The sequence below is a fragment of the Miniopterus schreibersii genome (genome assembly GCF_964146895.1).
Source record: "Miniopterus schreibersii genome assembly, chromosome: 16".
Classification (NCBI taxonomy): domain Eukaryota; kingdom Metazoa; phylum Chordata; class Mammalia; order Chiroptera; family Miniopteridae; genus Miniopterus; species Miniopterus schreibersii.
Genome location: NC_138116.1, coordinates 10,488,033 through 10,507,335, shown reverse-complemented (window position 1 = coordinate 10,507,335; position 19,303 = coordinate 10,488,033). Strand labels below are relative to the sequence as shown.

The following is a 19,303-nucleotide window of genomic DNA, read 5'->3' as shown; positions in this document are numbered from 1 at the left end:
AAGGTTGCAGTTATACATTATATAATGATGAACTGGTTTCTAATATGGTCATTATCAATGGTGAAGAAAGAGATGTGGATTCCATCACTGATGAGTCTTTCAACTCTTTCCTGTTGCTTACTCTGTTGCTAAAAAGTAGTGAAATAATTGCTTTAACTGTGTGTTTGTGCAGGACACTAGAATGAATGCTAACATATTGTTCTCCTATATATTTTATCCCAGTTTGTACCAAACTATTTGTCTACATATATTGGGCTACTGCCTGAGTGGGGAATTCATTTTAACTCATATTTTGCTTTTTATAAACACTTTACTGGTAAATTTTCTTTGTATGTGCTATATAAAAATCCATTAAAATCTTATGCTATAAATTGCTTTTTGATTACTTAAATGCAGGAAAATACAGTACCAATATTTGTTTTCGTAATACCATATGAATGATACCAATTTTAATGCTGCCAGCTATGTTCAAGTGTTCATTTGTATAAAATATATGTTGTATAGATTTCTCTTTTAATTATGTGAACTCATACTTTAATAGTTCTCTTTACAGTGTTAGTAGAATATTACCACATATCTACAATTTAGGATGTACTACGGGACCCAAGAATATAGAAAATCTATTGTATATACTTGAACAGAAAAATCATTCCTCTAAAAAGCTCTTATAAACACTTTGAATCTATATAGTGAAAAGTACTTGAAAATTTAGGGTTCAGTTTACATGTTGGCCAATGTAGAAAACAAAAAAGGGATTAATTTTTGTTTTTAACTCTTTAAAATCATCTTGAATAATAATGTTAACAGAAATGTTTCATTAGTAGAGAACAAATAGATCAACACAGGAATTTCTATTTTAATTACAAATAATTCATTGACTCTTCAAAGATGTCACTAATAAAACCTTTTCTATTACACCATAAGAGGTAATGATCTAAGAATCACTTAATTCAGAGGTGGTTACCAATAATTTTGCAAAAATAAAGGCACTAGGAATGTAATTTCTGTTAACAGAGAAAAGTAAAGATTTGCAACACTATACTCCTTACTGCCAGCTTCTTATCAATGAGTTCAACAAGAGATTCCGATAAATCCTATCTGCAATGCCTACAGCACTGCCACACAGCAGGACAACAGATAGCAAAGGTAGCTAGCTACCTTCCTTTCTCTCGAAGAAAAAACTTCAGCAAAAGCTGAAGTTTATCTAAAAGTAACACTAAAGATAGGGATTGAACCACATCACACACCTGACCTAGCACTGCCTTCAAGTCTACTTAGTTCTATTCCAAGATGGAATAGCTGGAAATCCATTAGAACAATGCTGGTGAGTTACATGTTTTCCTGATCTAGACATTTTTTAAAATCTCGCAACAAACATGCTGGAAAGACCCAATTGGTAGTAATTTTATCTTTGATTCTTATTTCAGTCCTACCCAGTTCTTTCCTTTAATGAAAACAAAGATTCTATAAGCAAATTAAAATAACTGTCCCCACCAAGTTACACAGCACTATATTCAACCAAAAACTGGTAGATAAATTATTTGACTGAGCTATGTGCTACTTCCAAGTGTGCAAGAAAGTCTGAGGCACCTAAATTCTGAAATTTCCAGGTTCTTTAGATATCTTATAAAACTAATAGAAGAGAGTAAGTAAAACCGATATTATCCTCGAATATCAAGAGCACACAGTTGCTAGACTCACGGGTCACTATGGGAACAGGAATAGAAAATCTTGACATTACTGAAAGTCACTTTTTATTTTTATTTTTTAAAATGTTTTTATTGATTTCAGAAAGAGAAAGGGAAAGGGAGAGAGATAGAAACACCAATGATAAGAGAGAATCACTGACCGGCTGCCTCCTGCATGCCCCCTACTGGGGATCAAGCCTGCAACCCGGGCATGTGCCCTGACTGGGAATCGAACCGGGACCTCCTGGTTCAGGGTCTACGTTCAACCACTGGGCAAGTTTTCACTTTTTAAAAAATGTATATGGTCCTGACAATGTAAACTGACTTCTGGAAATGAAAGTAACATCTGCCTCACAAGGCTATAGTATTCATAAAATGATGTAATCCTAACTGCAAAGTACAGTATGTGTATTAGAAAAGAACAACTATTCAATAAGTATCACCTTGGATTTAAATTCCATACCATAAAAGATGTAAAAATGGGAAAAGAGAAATAAAGAAGGGGGGAAAATCTCTAAGAGGCGAACAAATTCAGGAAATAGGTGTTTTTAGTTAGCAACAGAATCCTGAGTTTCTTGAGCATTGGGCTTCATAGTCATATAAAAGGAAATTCTACTCTAAACAAACAGTAAAACCAAAGTAGATATATTAGGATAGACACTGTGTTTAGCCACAACTTTAATGACATTATCCCCCCTTCTCCAAAATTTACAGAGGTGGAGAAAATAAAGTACAGGGGGAAAACAAGTTGTTCAGTGTCAGATATCCCATGTGTTTTAGCTGCAAAACAAAACCTGGATGAGAATGGGTTAAAACTGATGAACAAAACAGATCCAGAAACACAGAAGCATGGAATAGACTGATGAACCTCAGAGGAAAGGTGGAAATGGGTAGGTAGAAAGAGAATAACCTAAGAACTTATATGCATAACCACCTATGGACACAGACAATAGTATGGTGAAGGACTGGGGGGGGGGGGGGGGGGTGCAGGGGGGAGGGAATCAATGGGGGTAAAAAGGGACATTTGTAATATTTTCAACAATAAAGATAAAACAACAAAACAAAAAAAGAGAGAATAGGTTAAAAACCAGTTTGTCTCTGTCACTCTAACTAGGTTACATCAGCTTTTTAGAGGTTTGTAGTAATAGGAAACAAATGTACCAGAGCCAATTCTAAATTGCCAATTCATCCTGATAAAGACTTGGGGGATTGAACACTTAACCCTTTTGTGTTACTAATTAAACCAGATTATCACTGAAATTGAAATGAGATTTGTACATTTTGGCGTATTATTTCAGCCAAGCTTTCAATCCACCATGAACTCTTCCTCCCTTCCCCCTTCCATTCAACAAGTATATTTTTTCCAATTACAGATGTCTTTATTCATTAAAAAAAAAAAAAAAAAAGTCATTGAGCTGAGACCTGGAATTTCAGCAGTGAGCTACACAAAGTCCATTCCTTTTTTCATGGAGCTTTATAATCTTGCAAAACAAGCAAGCATTCACTTAAAATGTATACATACTTTCATAATTTAAAAAACACTAATTCCTTAATGTCAAACATCTGTCAATTTCCTGATTGTCTCCATTGGTTTGTCCAAATTAAAGTTAACTTAAGATCCACACATTACATTTGGTTAATACATCTCAAATTTGTAACACATTTCCTCTTTTTTCCCTTGTAATTTCTTTGTGGAAGAAAACAGAGCTATCTGTCCTTTAGAATTCCTCACATTGTGGATTTTGCTGATTGAACGAATCCTTGTCACAAAGTCCACATTTTTGAACTTTATAAAGAGACACTTCTAAACTACCTTTAGTTTGTTATTTAGTGTCTGTATATCAGCTAATAAATTATTTGTACTTTTGTACGTTCAATTTTTACATGTTGAAGACGGATAGATGTACTGAAACACACCTAACCTTTAAATAATTATTTAAGGTGCTTCAAACTCTTCTCAATGACCACCTATCGTCAACTTTTTATTAAACATGGTAACATATAAGTAAGAAATGTAATAATTCTCCATTAGAGCCCTCAGTAATACTCAGGCCAATCTGTTTGTCATACCCTACACAAGCCTCTAACCTGAAAATATCAAGAAGCAATTTTATCCCTAAAACCCTCTGGGAAAGCCTCTCCTGGTGAATTGTACTTCACAATTCATCACTTTGTATTCTTAAAGCTTAGTGTGATCCTCTTATTTTGTTATTTACATGTCGTATATTTCCAAGTCATGTCATACATATCTGACTGGGCTTTAAATCAATTTTCAATGATATCTTAAAGACTTAATTTCCAGGAAATATGAAAAATCTAAGATGTATTTAGCTGTTGTCCTGCTTGAATTTCAAACTGTTAAGAAAACACATTGAAGTGTTCTGATGCAGAAAAATACAGCATGAGAAAAAAGATAGAAGTGGCTTACAGTTGTTCTTGGCTGGATATAGGACTGAACATGAAATGTGAGCATGAAGATTTAGACAAAAACTGGCCTAGTTACTGTGCCTTCTTTAGAAACCAGGGCTCTGTTATGTTGTAAGAATAAGGCAAAATGACAAAGTTAATACTGAAAGGCTCTCAGTTATTAAAAAAACTGCTACTCCAGAGTGAATCAACCAATTTTCTGTCCACTTTTCTGCCTAAAGAGTTCATCTCTTTTTACAGTGGATTCCACTTTAGAACCTTCCCCCCCGCCCAAAAAAAAATCACACTAAGGTTAGGATATTGACATTCTATATGTGAGACTAACTCCTCCTTTGAAACTCCTAAATAGTTAAAATAATCCCATTCACTCTATAGCCATAAATTAAAGAGTAGCTATTATTTGATCCGACTCACTCACCTAAGCAAGAGACTGAACAAGGATCATGTCTTACAACTTAAAGCTTCTCATAAACATCACAACTTAGATGGAAAGAAAAGCAATCTGTCCACCATTCCCCAACTCCCCAGCCCTGGGCTCCTTAAAGGAGAGTGAAAGAGTAGAAAAGTACAATGTACAGTATTGACAGGGAGGAGGAAGGGGGAGGGAGGATGCCAGCTCATCTTATTCCATGAGAACTTGTTCCTGGCTATCTCTAGAACAAAGAAACCTTTGTATTTAGCCCAACAGATTAACTGTATATTAACAGAATTCCTATAAAGAAACATTTTCTCCTCACTTTAAAAATAAAATATATCTTGTTGTAAAGAATATGGTGTTTGGAGTCAGTGAACACTAAACTCCAAATCATAGCCCTGCTGCTTAGCTTAGTTACTATTATCACTTAGGCAGCTACTGAAAAATCAAAAAACAAAATGTCTTATCAATGCTCAACCTCCAGGAGTGATGTTCCAACTTTAGAGTGTATAAGGAATACCAGAGAGCTGTAGTTCTGGGGACCTGCATCAATAAGCCTCTTAGGTAGTTCTTATACAAGAAGTGTGTAAGACCATACTTTCAGAAATATTAGAGCTACTGCGGTTTAGAAACAAAGGATACATCTTAAGAAAATGAAGTCTAATAAAAAATCAATTTGTTAGTTAATTTATCAATTCATAAAAATAAATATAAGAACTTCTGGTCCAGGCAAGATGGTGTAGACTACTCCCTCCCAGCTCATACTAGTGAAACACAACTATAAATCCTAGAAATATTGTAAGAGGCAACCAAATAAAAACTCTGAAAAAGGTGGAAAGAGGAAAGTGAACTGGTTAGGGACCTCAGGAATAGAACAACATAGTGACAAAGCCATCTAAAAAAAATCCCATTCCATAGAAGGTAACTCAGGCATGGCGTTTCCTGACTTTCACTCTATCAACAGAAAGTGGCCGGGACAGGATCACTGCCTCTCTAGTCCCACAATACCAGGCAAACCCTGCAGCAATAGCAAAGGAGCTGGACCAAGGGGTCAACTAACAATAAGAAATGAGAGGCCAGGGGAAACTTTTTTTTAAAATTTTAAAAAATATATCTTTATTGATTTCAGAGAGAGGAAAGGAGAGGGAGAGAGAGAGAAACATCAATGATGAGAGTGTCACTGATCGAGCCCACAACCTGGGCATGTGCCCTGACCAGGAATCGAACCCCGATCGCCTGGATCCTAGGTCGACGCTCAACCGCTGAGCCATGCCCAGCCGGGCAATATTCTATTTTAAAGTTTTCTTTGCATTCTATTTTAAAGTTTTCTTTGAACATGCCGTCATATGAACTTGGAAGTTATTTTGGCAGGTTCTTCTTTCCCAAATAGTATATAAACCTGCCCCCCACCTCTTTAAAAACACACACACACCATATAACATAAAAATCAAAACCTTAAGAAATAATTTTTAATGACCTAGTCAGCCCAGAGACCAAACTAGCTTACAATAAAAACTTACTGAAGGTACAAGGATATTTTCACTATCCTAATAACTGGGAGATGCCAGTAAGCAGTGACATGCATTGCGGTGCTAAGCACAATGTCTAGCATTACAATAATTGCTCAGTCCATAGCAGCTGCTGCTGCTCTTACTTCTGACTACCTACCATACTTGGCTGAACTAAGCTACCAAAAGGTATTCAATGCCCTTCCATCCATATAGACAAACATCTGTTTTGGTAAATATGTATTCCTTAAACACACTTGAGAAATAGGAATCTGAAACCAAGTATCTTTTATTCTGAATCGAATTAAAGCATGCTCAGCAAGGTATGTATGGACAGGCCATACTGGCATTTTTAGTGAAGAGAGGTCAATGATGCTACTAAACATACTACAATACATAGGAAAGTCCCCACAACAAAATGTCAATAGACCTGAGGATGACCAACCCTGTTTTATATGAGTCATTGCTAAGTATAAAACCTTACCTTTCCCAAGTAAACCCTTCCTTTTGGTATATCATAGCCCTATATTTTTGTAGGCTTTTTGGCTAAGAAGCCAGTCAAAGTCTTAAGGCTCTTTCATAATGAGGTGAATGGCAAGGGAGTTCAGGCTGTGACCCAACATAGAGAGAGAGACAGAGAGAGAGACAGAGAGACAAAGAGAGACAGAGAGAGGGAGGGAGGGAAAATACAATAGAAAACATAAGGGTATGTAATACGTATATATGTAGTAAGGGTAAGCAACTTTTCAGTTAGGCATATGTAAGTCAGTGGGTCTTCAGAATCACCTGCAAGTATAAGGAGTCACACAAAGTGTCTCTTACTGTAGATTGTTAGGGTCATCAGAGACGGTGACAATAAAATGCTTAAACTGCGCACAAACACCAGGCAAATGCCACAGAACCACTGGAGAGTGTGCTATTCCCCAGGGTAGTTACCAAGGTAATAGAGGAGGAGTCTTCCAGCTTGAAAAATACAATAGAAATAGTTTGGTTCACTTCAGATTTCTGATCAGTTTTAGAACTCACATTACTAATTACAGAATCATAACAGAAAATAAAGAACCCCAGGAGCCAAGTTTCTTACAGATAAGGCAACTATCTACCAAGACCTACAGTACAGTGAGAACTAGACCCAACTCCCAACCAAGAAGACTTTCTACAACATAAAAATTACTTAGTAATTTAGATTTTGTTAGAAATAGCCAGGTTACACGTTTGTCAAAGGAAACACTGATGAAGTTGAATAACCTATTAAATTATTAGGATAGTTTCTATTAAGACACAAAACATCAGAAATAGATCACGAAGGAACAGTAACTCAATTTTCACCATGTGACTCCTCTGTTCTGCTTCTATCTATGGCTCCCTTCACCCCTAAGTACAATGCAATCTCAACTTTACCATTTAAAAGTCTTCATTAATAGCCCTCCAACAACTTCTATTCTCTAATAGAGCTCAAACTTTTTTATAACAGCAAGTAAAAGTTCCATCATTTTTCTCTTTCACAGCATGGTACCACGAAATTATTTTATACACAAAACAAAAATAGGCCTATAGAGCCTGAGAGTGCTCAAAAGTATTTTTTAAATGGCAAAATAATCTGATTAACCAACTGTAATGCTGTTAATGTTTCAAATTACTTTTTTTAAAAGTGTAAACTGGTACATCCAACTTTGAAAAAAACCTGTATTACGGTGGTTGTAAAAGATGGCTGCAGCCCTGGCTGGTGTGGCTCAGTTGATTAGAGCATTGTCCCGTGCACTGAAGGGTTGGGGTTCGATTCCCAGTCAGGGCACATACCCAGGTTGTGGGTTCAATCCCCCTGGCCAGGGTACTTACAGGAGGCAACTGATCAATGTTTCTCTCCCTCTCCCTTCTTCTCTCTCTAAAAATCTATTAAAAATAAAAGGAGGGGAAAAAACCCTTTTTTTTACAGATGACTACAAATTCTTTGACATTCCTCCCATTGAGAGGTGGTATTCTTCGTCTCTTCCCCTTGAATCTGAGAGGGCTTGTGACTACTTCAGTAAAGAGAATATGGTGGAAGTGACACTAGGTGACTTCCCAGAGCAGGTTATAAATGAAAAGGCAGCTTCTACCCTTGTTTTGCTAAATACACAGTCTGACAGCCCTGAGGCTGTTATGCTGAAAAGGCCAAGCGTAGCCACACTTTGCCCAGGGTGCCCAGCTGAGCAAAGTCCCCTAGGCATCCCCAACAAGGTGCCACACATGTGAGGGAAGAAGCCACCTTGGAAGTATTTGCATCTTCCCAAAAGCTGAGGCCTTAGACATCCTGAAACAGAGATAAGCCACTCCAACTGTATCCTGAATTCTCACCCACAGAGTCTATGAAAAAAATAAAGTATAGCTTATCTTATGCCATTCAGTTTGAGGTGGCTTGTTAAGCACCAATACATAACAGAAACAGTTATTACCCAATAAAGTTGAAATCTGCATACTTTACCACCCAGCAATTCTATTCATGGACCCAGACCCCAAAAATCCTTTAGCACACTTATAACAAGAGGCATGTTCAAGAATGTTCAGAATAACAGCACTGGACATTATTTATAAAATAACCCGAGGGAAATTCCAAATGCAAACCAAAAGAGGAGAATTGATAAATTTGCTCAATGGGGCAGTGAAAAATGAATGCACTACAGCTACATAAAATAACACAGATGAATTTTAGGAGTAATGTTGAAAATCCAAGTCCAATAAAATAACTTCTAGTATACTCTTTTATAAAGTTTAAAAATACGCAAAAGTAACCTGGGGAAACTTTAAAAGCTGTGCCTGTATGTTTTACAACTGCCTTAGCATTTCTGCCCCTCCAACAAAGATTTAATCTGTTGGCTTGTCTGTAATTTTTTAGGCAAATACAGGTATATAATACAACTAAAAAAGAAAAAAAAAAAAAGAGAATTTAGGATAGAAAATAGGGGTGTATCTTATAGATAAGTTTTGGTAATAGCAGTTGAGTTCTGCGGTACTGTCATAAGTGTGTTATTTTATAAATAAAGCCATGCATGGACCAATAACAATAGTGTTGTGAGCCCAGACATCCAATTACAGTTGACCCCTGAACAACATAGGTCTGAACTGTGTGGGTTCACTCATACGCTGATTTCCCCCCACCAATAAATACCATAAATGTATTTTCTCTAGCTTATAGTAAGAATACAGTATATTATACAGCTGAACCTTAAACAACACGGGTTTCAACTGTACAGGTTCACTTATACATGGATTTTTTTTTTTCCAGTTGACCCTTGCAGTTCAAACCTGAGTTGTTCAATGGTCAAAACCAAGACTAGGTATGCAAAGGGTTTTACCAGGATTTTCTACTGCACGGGAGGCAAGTCAGCGCCCCTAACTCCTGCGTTGTTCAAGGGTCAACTGCACGTTTGGCACATAAAACATGTGTTAATCCACTGTTTATGTTATCAGTAAGGCTATCAGAAGTTTTAAGGGAGTTAAGTTTTGTGGATTTTCAACTGTACGTAGGCCGAGCCCCTAACCCCCAAGATGTTAAAGGATCAACTGAAAAAAAAAAAAAAAAAATTACACACATAGGACTACATAAAATGGAAGGATAACCTATGACAGGATAAGGGGTGGGAAGGGGCGGGACCAGAGTATCCACATTACCATTAGGTTAAGAAAGTCCATTTATTTTAGTTTAAGATAGCAGAGAGCCCGGCCGGGCGTGGCTCAGCGGTTGAGTGTTGACCTGAGATCCAGGCGATCAGGGTTCGATTCCCAGTCAGGGCACATACCCGGGTTGCGGGCTCAATCAATGACTCTCTCATCATTGATGTTTCTATCTCTCTCTCCCTCTCCTTTCCTCTCTCTAAAATCAATAAAGATAAAAAAAAAAAAGATAGCAGACAGTCATTGAAATCTTGTTTGTACTCTACCAACTTCTCTTTAAATATTCATGAACATAAGAATTTTTAATTTTCACAGAGCTAGAAACTAAGAATACTGGTTACTCTCTGAATACCCTGAGAAATTCCCAAAGGCCAAAACTTAGAAACATTTTTTTTAATGAAGCTCACTTATTTCCTTCATTAAGTTTCAAATAATGAAATGAAAGTGAGACAAAAATAAAGAATTGTATTTGATATCCAAGGATATTTAGTTGGCAATGAGAAGAGGCTAAAGCTGATAAAATGATGGGAAGTGGTTTCTAGCAAGGAAAGGACAACAGACAGAATCAAGTTATACAAGAAGCAACACTACTCATAGCGGGAGGGCAAAAATCAGAGAGAAGATCCCTCCTCAAACCAGCATATCCGAACACCATCAAGTATCAGCAAGTGGCCAGGGGCTGCACTCAATAATACTTAAAAAGCAACAAGGTGGAAACTGAGAAGAATCATCCCTTAAGCTGCTTACCCAAAAACACCAAGCAAAGGCCTTTCCCCCCAGGCAATATAGTTGTCTATCTTAAAATCCCAAGAGAAAAAACAAACAAACAAAAATGGGGAAACTATCAGAAGTAGGGTTAACACTAGAGGCTATACAAGTGGCCAGTTAAAAAAAAAAAATGTCCTCAAACTAAAATTCTTATATCCTTCCAAAAATCTGTTTTTGATAGCCTTCCCCTCTTCTATAAAAAAACAACAACAACAACAAAAAAAAACCCACAACCACAAAATAGTCTTCCAGTTCCCTCAAGCTAAAAAACTTGTTATTCAAGCCCTGGCCTGGCAGCTCAAATGGTTAGAGGGTTTCCCAATATGCCAAGGTTGTGGGTTCGATCCCTGGTCAGGACATATACAAGAATCAACCAATGAATGCGTCAATAAGTAGAACAACAAATTGATGTGTCTCCCCCCGCCCCTTCCCCTTTCTCTTGTTATCTTCAACTTCTTTCTTTCACTATATTTAATTCACCAGAAACTCTTTTGGCTCTGCCTTCAAAACATATCAATCTCAGACTACTCCTGACCACTTGAACAGAGTAACCATCACCTCTCACCTGGAAATGGCATTAGCCTCCTGAGTGATCCTCCTGCCTCAAGACCTCCGTCACTCTTCTGCTCAGAACCTTCCCATCCAACCCAGAGTAAAAGCAAAGTTTCTATAAGGTTCCTGGCTATTTCTCATCTCCTTTCTTGACACAAGCTGATTTAACTTAGAATACTTACTTCTCCCAGATATCATTGGGCAATGTTTATTTCCTTGAGGTCACCGTATCAAAGAAGCCTTCTTAGACCAACACAAAATAGTAAAGCTGCTGCTGTAGCTGCCACCACCCTTCTTCAACCTTGCCACCCCCATTTTATTTTGTTTCCCACAGCACTTACCACTTGATATATATTATACATTTGTTTATTGCCTGTTCCTCCAGCAGTGTTCCAAGAGAGCAGGAATTCTTGTTTTATTCACTAATGTGTTCCCACAAACATAATCTTTTCACATGAAGTAAGCATTCAATAAATGTATGTTAAATGAATGAATATTGGTGATGGTGGAGATGAAGAGGGGAGTGGTACATATCAGCAAGGATGTGCATGCCAGGGAAGTCAGCCAAAAATCTTTCCTGAGGGTTATTAGTTTATAGATTCAATCTAATACCAATTAAAATCTCAGTGGGATTTTTTTAAGGGAATTTGACAAAGACTAATGGATTTAACTACACAAATTTAAAACTTCTATAATTCAAAAAACATACAAATTAGAAGGCAAATAAAAAGCTAGGTAAAAACAATTTGCACTTACAAATCAATTCAAAAAGACATATAAGCAAATGATATATTTATGTAAAAAAAAAATGGCCAATAAATTCAAAACAAGGGTTAAAAAATAAACTGTATTAGTAAGTCAAAGCAATAAAAAATGTATAAGATGCCTTTTTGCCTATAGAACTGAAGAAGACTTTTTTTTTTTTAAATCCTCACCTGAGGACATTTTTTCCATTGCTTTTCAGAGAGTGGAAGGGAGGGGAGGAGAGAGACACATGGATTGGTTGCCTTCCTCATGCGCACCGACCAGGGCTGGGGATCAAGCCTGCAACTGAGGTATGTGCCCTTGGCTGGAACTGAACCCAGGACCCTTCAGTACGTAGGCCAACACCCCAACCACTGAGCAAAACTGACTAGGACAAACAAGAAGTCTTAAAATTTTTATGTAGTATCTGCTAGGTTTCAGGGCAACATTGCTGACAAAACAGCAGTTTCATTTTGGAGAACAATGTAACAGGATTTATCGGAAAACCTTAAAACATCCTTATCCCATAACCAAAAAAAAAATGTCCACATCTAGAAACAACCAAAGATAATCTGTGAGATGAAGCAAGTTTTAATCACAACAATGTTTTTTAAATTCCTACATGAGAGATCACAAACTCAGGTCACATTTCTGAAGCTGTAGTTGAATTTTCTTTGGCCTCCATAAGGGTAATTTATTGTCAGCACTTTAAAATTATATACAGGTGTTTGGGTTCGGGCTGCTGGTGGCAGGCTCATGCCTGCCACGAGTCAGATCCCAGGCCAACTCCTGTCACCTGTTGTGCAGGACTCAACTGGTGGGGACCACAGCAGCAGAGCTCGGGTGGCTGCGGGGACTCAGAGGTCATGGAGAGCACAGTGGTAAGGTATGTGAGCTAGGAGGAGGCTCAGGGCATGGACCAGGAGCTATTTAATGAGTACCAACTATTTAATGAGTTCAGCGTGCACCAACTTATGGAGCTGGCTGTGGTGAGCTGTGCTGTGCTACAGCCATTGCCAAGGCTTATCCCCCCACGTCAATGTCCAGGAACCCCCCTATTGTCTTGGTAATCTGTGGCCCTGGGAATAATGGAGCAGATGGCCTGGTCTGTGCCAGTATCTCAAACTCTTTGACTACTAGCCAACCATCTATTACCCCAAAAGACCCAACAAGCCACTCTTCACTGCACTGGTGACCCAATGTCAGAAAATGGACATCACATCCCTTTCCTTACTAAAATGCCTCCAGAGGCCATGCTGATCAACAAGCTATATGAGCTGGCGGTGGATGCCATCTTTCGCTTCAGCTTCAAGGGTGAGGTTTGGGAGTCATTCCGCAGCGTCCTGAGTGTCCTGAAAGGACTCACTGTGCCCATTGCCAGCATTGATATTCCCTCAGGATGGGATGTGGAGAAGGGAAACTCTGGAGGGATCCAGCCAGACTTGCTCATCTCCCTGTCTGCACCCAAACAGTCTGCCACCCAGTTCACCGGTCGCTACCATTACCTGGGGGGTCGTTTTGTACCACCTGCTCTGGAAAAGAAGTACCAGCTGAATCTGCCACTGTATCCTGACACCGAGTGTGTGTATCGTCTGCAGTGAGGGAAGGTGCGTGAGTGTTCTTCCCAATAGACTTAGTGGCTCTCTCCCCCAGAGCTGTGGAGAGCCGAGAGCTCTTCTGGCAGTAAAGGTTAATGGGTGGCAGGCAACACTGGAGATATGGAGTCGTCTCTGGGGAAGCAGAATAAGCAAGAGAGGTTGCTGGAGCATTTAGGGGCAATAAAAATTGACTCAGATGCTGAAGAAGAAAAAAAATATATATTGTATACAGCCCAACCGGTGTGGCTCATTGGTCGCATTGACCTAGGATCCAGGAGATCTCAGTTCAATTCCTGGTCAGGGCACATGCCTGGGTTGTAGTCTCGATACCCAGCAGGCGTGTGCAGGAGGCAGCCAATCAATGACTGTCTCATCATTGATGTTTCTCTCTCTCCCTCTCCCTTCCTCTCTCTGAAATCAATAAACACATTTTTTAAATGTGTTTTGTATTGTATACAAAGACAAGATCTGCCAATGCTGGGCCAGTAAGTCTCTCAGTGACTGTTAGCTAAACAGCAGCTGTGTGGCACATGACCCGCAGTTCAAAATCAATCCCATCCTGAAAGGGCTTGATTCATTTATATTGTATGCCTGATCTCCTGAAGGTATTCTAAATACATACTTTTGGGTCCCACTCCCTGAGTTTCTGATTCAGTAGGTCTGAGGTAGGGTCTCAGAATTTACATTTCTAACACGTTCCTAGGAGATGTTGCTAATGCTGGTCCAGAGACCACACTGAGAACCTTAGTTACACCAGCAATTTTCAACCAGTAAGCGGTAAGAATTTTTAAAACATGCAACATCTGACTATTTAGTCAGGGGCACTGACCTCTTTACCCTTTAACTGTCCAATAAAAAAATGACAAAAGCCAACACAACAAAAGTTGTCCGGTGTGAATGAGTCAAAATTATACCTATTTTTTGTCAGGCTGACAAAAATAAAAGTTTTTGGTGTACCACAGAATTTTACTAATTAGTTTATTGTGCCATGAGATGAAAAAGGTTGAAAATTGTTGCCTTATACTGATAAAGTTTCCTCACTGGAGACAGAAAAGGGCCCAGCCTCCCATGAATCACAAAATTACAGGATACTTGCACAATACTGGGAATTTCATTAATGGGGGGGGGGGGGGAGGGTGGATAAACATCCAACAGTCACTGCATATGTTATAGCACTGCCTCCCCCTAATTATCAGAGGTGGAAAAGCATTGCCCTATACTAAATTTAGTAATAATTCCAGATTAAATTTAGTCCTCTTTTTTTAGTCTACATTTTTCCTTGTAGGTTTTTATCTATTCTGTTTTAACTACCTCTTCTACATTTTGTGTATAAAATACTAGGGGTTACAAATAAAGATGGCTGTAAAAGATACCTTAAGCCTCCAATATTCCATGGCCAACAAATGTGTATTAACAGCCCTAATATTTCCTACTGAATTTTGATTTCTTTCTGCAGCTAGAAACTACATATGGAAGCTAACATTTGTTGAATGTTTCCTTTGTTTTGAGCATTGCTACACACTTTACATGCATTTCATCATTTAATCATTATAACAACACAATGAGGCAGTGCCTACTTATCCCCATATTGCAGATGGAGAATATGAAGCAACAAGAGGTTACAGGTTATTTGCCCAAAGAAAAACCAAGTCTAAATTTGAACCCAGGCAATCTGGCCCCAGCATCCTCAAGTTTAACTGCACACTATCTTGCCTTCGTCACCTAAAATTCAACACAATCCCAATTCCAACTTTCATCCAAACCAGCTCTTCCTTTAAACTTGTTGACAGTCAATATTCTCATCTCTCAGGCTCAAAAATCATAAAGTCCCTGCAATAATTGTTTGTAAGTCCTATTACATTTCACATCTCTTTTTTTTTATTTCAACTGACCTAAAAGTCCTTTAGTCATCCTTCACTTGATCTCTAAAATAACTAGTCTTTCTGCCTGCAGTATTTCCCCAACCAAAGCTGCTGTGCTCCTCCCTTCATTGCCTTTAGGTCAAAGACCAGCTTAGTTATCAGAGAATTCAATTCAAGGCCTTTACCTACCTTTTGGACCCATTTCTCTGTTTCCACATACAGATAAGAACTCTATTTGAAACACACCAACACACATGCAGAACTCTCCTTATTTCTGAAGGAGGAGAGGGGTGGATAAAAGGGAAAAAACAAGAAGAAACAATGTTCAACCTAAAAAAAAGTATCATTTCTAAATGTTCAAGCTTTGAAACCAGAACACTCAAATATCAAATCTCTTTCATGGAGCCATTAAATTTAAAAAGAATCTTAAAGTATACCTTAAACTAAATCAATGGAAAGGACTACTTAGTTGAGGTACAACAAAATCTGAACAAAGCAAGTTTCACTCTAGGGTCAGGGGTGGGCTGCAGCTGTTGAAACAGAATAAAGTTTTAGAGACCCTCTAACAAGCCTCCTGTTTGAAATTAAAGAACTCCAACCTATTTGCTAGAAGAATATTTTAGCCTGAATGAAAGCAGCACAATTTTCTAAAGTATATTTAGGTAAACCATGCATTCCACAGAACATAATAGTCTACCACTATGATTTTGAGGAGTCATATCTGACTAGTCAGATACCAACAGCTATCTTTTCTTTTTAATAGTCTGTTGATTTTTAGGGAGGAAGGGAGACAGAGACAGACAGACAGACATGTGAGAGTGCAACATCAATCGAGTGCCTCCTGCATACCCCCTACTGGGGATTGAGCCTGAAACCTGGCCATGTGCCCTGACAGGAAATCTAACCAGCGACCTCTCGGTGCATGAGACATCAACCAACCAACTGAACCACACCAGCCAGGGCCCAACAGCTATCTTTAAAGGTAATGTAACAGGTGTCTATCTTACACAGATAAGATGTGAGAGAAGGATGGAAGAGCAGAGATGAAACTGAACAACCAGATTTGAATCTGTGCTCTGATACTGCCTGTGACCCTGGGCAAACCCTCCATCCTCCCCTAGCCTCAGTTTCTTCAATCTACAAGAAGCTACCAAACTTCAACGAGTTGTTATGGTGATTTAATGAAATCATGTGTTTAATGCCCCTAGTAAAAGAATACTAGCAACTATAAGAACATTAACACCCTCCTCTCTTATCCTATCATCTAATGTGTTCGTGTCAAATTACTGGGATTACCAGTAATTTACTATTTTGCTTCCTGCGTTTTAAAATGTTTTAATAAATTATTTAATAATAAAATATCTGGTAAATAGAAATGTCTTTTAAAAAACTGTAGGGGGGGGGGGAAGAAAAGACAAACCCAAAATAATCTAGTGTTTTATTTCTTTTCTTAATTCTCACCTGAGGAAATGTTTCCATTGCTTTTCGGGGGGGGGGGGGGGGTGTCAATGTGACAGACACACATCAACTGGCCACCTCCCTCATGAGCCCTGACCCCTGGGGATTGAGCCTGCAACTGAGGTACGTGCCCTTGGCCAAACTCGAACCCGGGACCCTTCAGTCCACAGGCTGACACTCTAACCCCTAAGCCAAACTGGCTAGGGCTAGTGTTTTATTTCTTAACATTTTTTTTTCCTGCCTCCACAACATGCACACACATAATTAACGCATAAATTAAATCTCTCATCACAAAAAAGAACTTTCAATTAGAGACAAGCTATATATTTCCAATATTGCCACTGTTTCTACTCCCAACATATTGTTCCCAAAGCTGAAAATCACTTATCTAAAAGCAACAGATTTTATACAAAAAAAACTTGCCTGGCCGGGCATGGCTCAGCGGTTGAGCGTCGACCTAGGATCCAGGCGATCGGGGTTTGATTCCCGGTCAGGGCACATGCCGGGGTTGCAGGCTCCATCCCCAGTCAGGGGCGTGCAGGAGGCAGCCGATCAATGACTTTCTCATCATTGATGTTTCTCTCTCTCTCTCCCTCTCCTTTCCTCTCTCTGAAATCAATAAAGATATATTTGAAAACAAAAACAAACAAAAAAACAACCTTGAAATTCTTGGAGTGTGCTATTTCTCAATTGCAGGAGGAAGCAGAGACATTCCACTATAATAGCATAAATAACACTGTGTGACACTGTGTGACACAGGCAAAATAAAAGCACATTTGTCCTGGCTCTTAAGATATAGCTTTAAAAACAAATGATATTCAATTCACTCTAAGCTCAACCTCTACACAAAAAAGAATCAAGATGCAAACTTAAAGAACCTCATAGCTATAATCCCTTGAAGGGATTATAGAGATAAAGCCCAGTAGAGATCCTAGGAATGTGTAATAAACCCTGCAAAGCAAAACGAAGGACCAGATAACCAACTGAACAAAACAAAAAAGATTAAGTGAAATCATCTTTTTATGCCAGTTGCCATATATGGTTCTGCTGTTTCTTATATATGTCATTTACTATTACAAACCACTTACTGAGCTGCAATATACTGGCAATGTCCAAAACAAAAAATTATGGCAAGAATGCTATGAAGAGACAATATTTACTTTGCTTAAGGAAAGAATTCAGAAGTAACTGAGGAACTAAAGAGATTGGAAAGATGCCTATTCTGAGCATCTAACTGGCATGAAAATGTTAGAAACAAGGCTGGATTTGAGGGGAAAGGCAATTTGATATGCTAATACAAAAGAAAGGCCTTGACAAGGAACCAAAGATCAAATCAGAGAAAACATAACATATTGGTATGATTGCTTTTAAAAAATAGGCTTTATTTTTTAGAGTAGTTTTAGGTTTATAGACAAATTGAGCAGAAAGTACAGAGCTCCCACATAATGCCCTCCCATCCCAGTTTCCTCTAGAATTAACATATTACATTAGTGTAGTATGTTTGTTTTAATAGATGAAGAAATTGATATATTATTATTAAAGTCTATAGTTTACATTAGGGTTCACTCTCCATTTTGGGTTTTGACAAATGTACAACTTATACCTACCATCACTATTACATATTCAATATGTAATGCCAAATTCAAAGAGAGTGATGTTCCAGCACCTTTAATCATAGTAATATAAACTGAACTCCCTATCTCTCCCGTTCTTCACCTAATTTTCCCACACCCTTCCATCTTAATAAAAAACAACACCTTCCTTCTATTGGCTGAGACCAATAAAATTCATTCACAATCCACACATCTACTCCATCAGTAAATCCTAACTACTTTGCTTTAAAAATATATCCAGACAAGATCAAGTGCGTTATTTACAATAGCTAAGATCTGGAAACGGCCAGATCATCAGTAGATGAGGGGATAAAAAAGCTGTGGTACATTTACACAATGGAATACTATACAAGCTGTAAAAAAGAAGGATCTCTTAACCTTTGCAGCAGCACAAATGGACCTGAAGATTATTGTGATAAGTGAAATAAGCTAGTCAAAGAAAGACAAATATATCCCCTGATCTCACTTATATATGGAATCCAATGAACAAAATAGCTATATTCAGGTGAAATCTCTTATCAAATGAGCGAAATAAGGAAACTCTGCTCATTAATACAACAAAACCAACTCTTATATAAGACTGACCTGATTAGGAAAAGATGAGTTAAAGAACAACGTAGTTGAACAATTTCAGCCTTTCAGACCAGTTTATGTGCTTGTGTTCAGTAATAATCAGGTTTTACCATCACTACTGTCCACTTCATTTCAGTTCTCAGGCTTTAAAACCCCAAAGGACAAAAAGAGATGAGCATATTACATGCCAGTATTATTATTATAAATAGCTGCCCCTTTTTGAAATCTCAAGGGCCTGGTACTTGACATATATAGTTTTTTAATTATACCTAACAAAGTAAATATTGTATTCCAAGGCTATTCAGACTGAGCAATTTGGACAAAGTGACACAGCTCATCGGTACCAACAGGAATTCAAACTCAGATCTGACTCAAAAGTCTGCATTCTTTCCACTAGACCACACTGCTTTTCTTAGTCAAAACTGAAATTCCCACGATTGATA

At 38.2% G+C, this 19,303-nt stretch overlaps 1 protein-coding gene and 1 pseudogene across 5 annotated transcripts in view; one reads left to right on the top strand and one right to left on the bottom strand.

Annotated features, from left to right (window-relative positions):
• KANSL1 (KAT8 regulatory NSL complex subunit 1) overlaps window positions 1-19,303 on the bottom strand; it is a 137,292-nt gene that overhangs the window by 48,624 nt on the left and 69,365 nt on the right. The gene's annotated exons all lie outside the window — the stretch shown is intronic.
• Window positions 6,132-13,357, top strand: LOC308568727 (NAD(P)H-hydrate epimerase pseudogene; annotated as a pseudogene). The gene is made up of 2 exons: window positions 6,132-6,227; window positions 12,656-13,357. The product of its transcript is annotated as an NAD(P)H-hydrate epimerase pseudogene (transcript).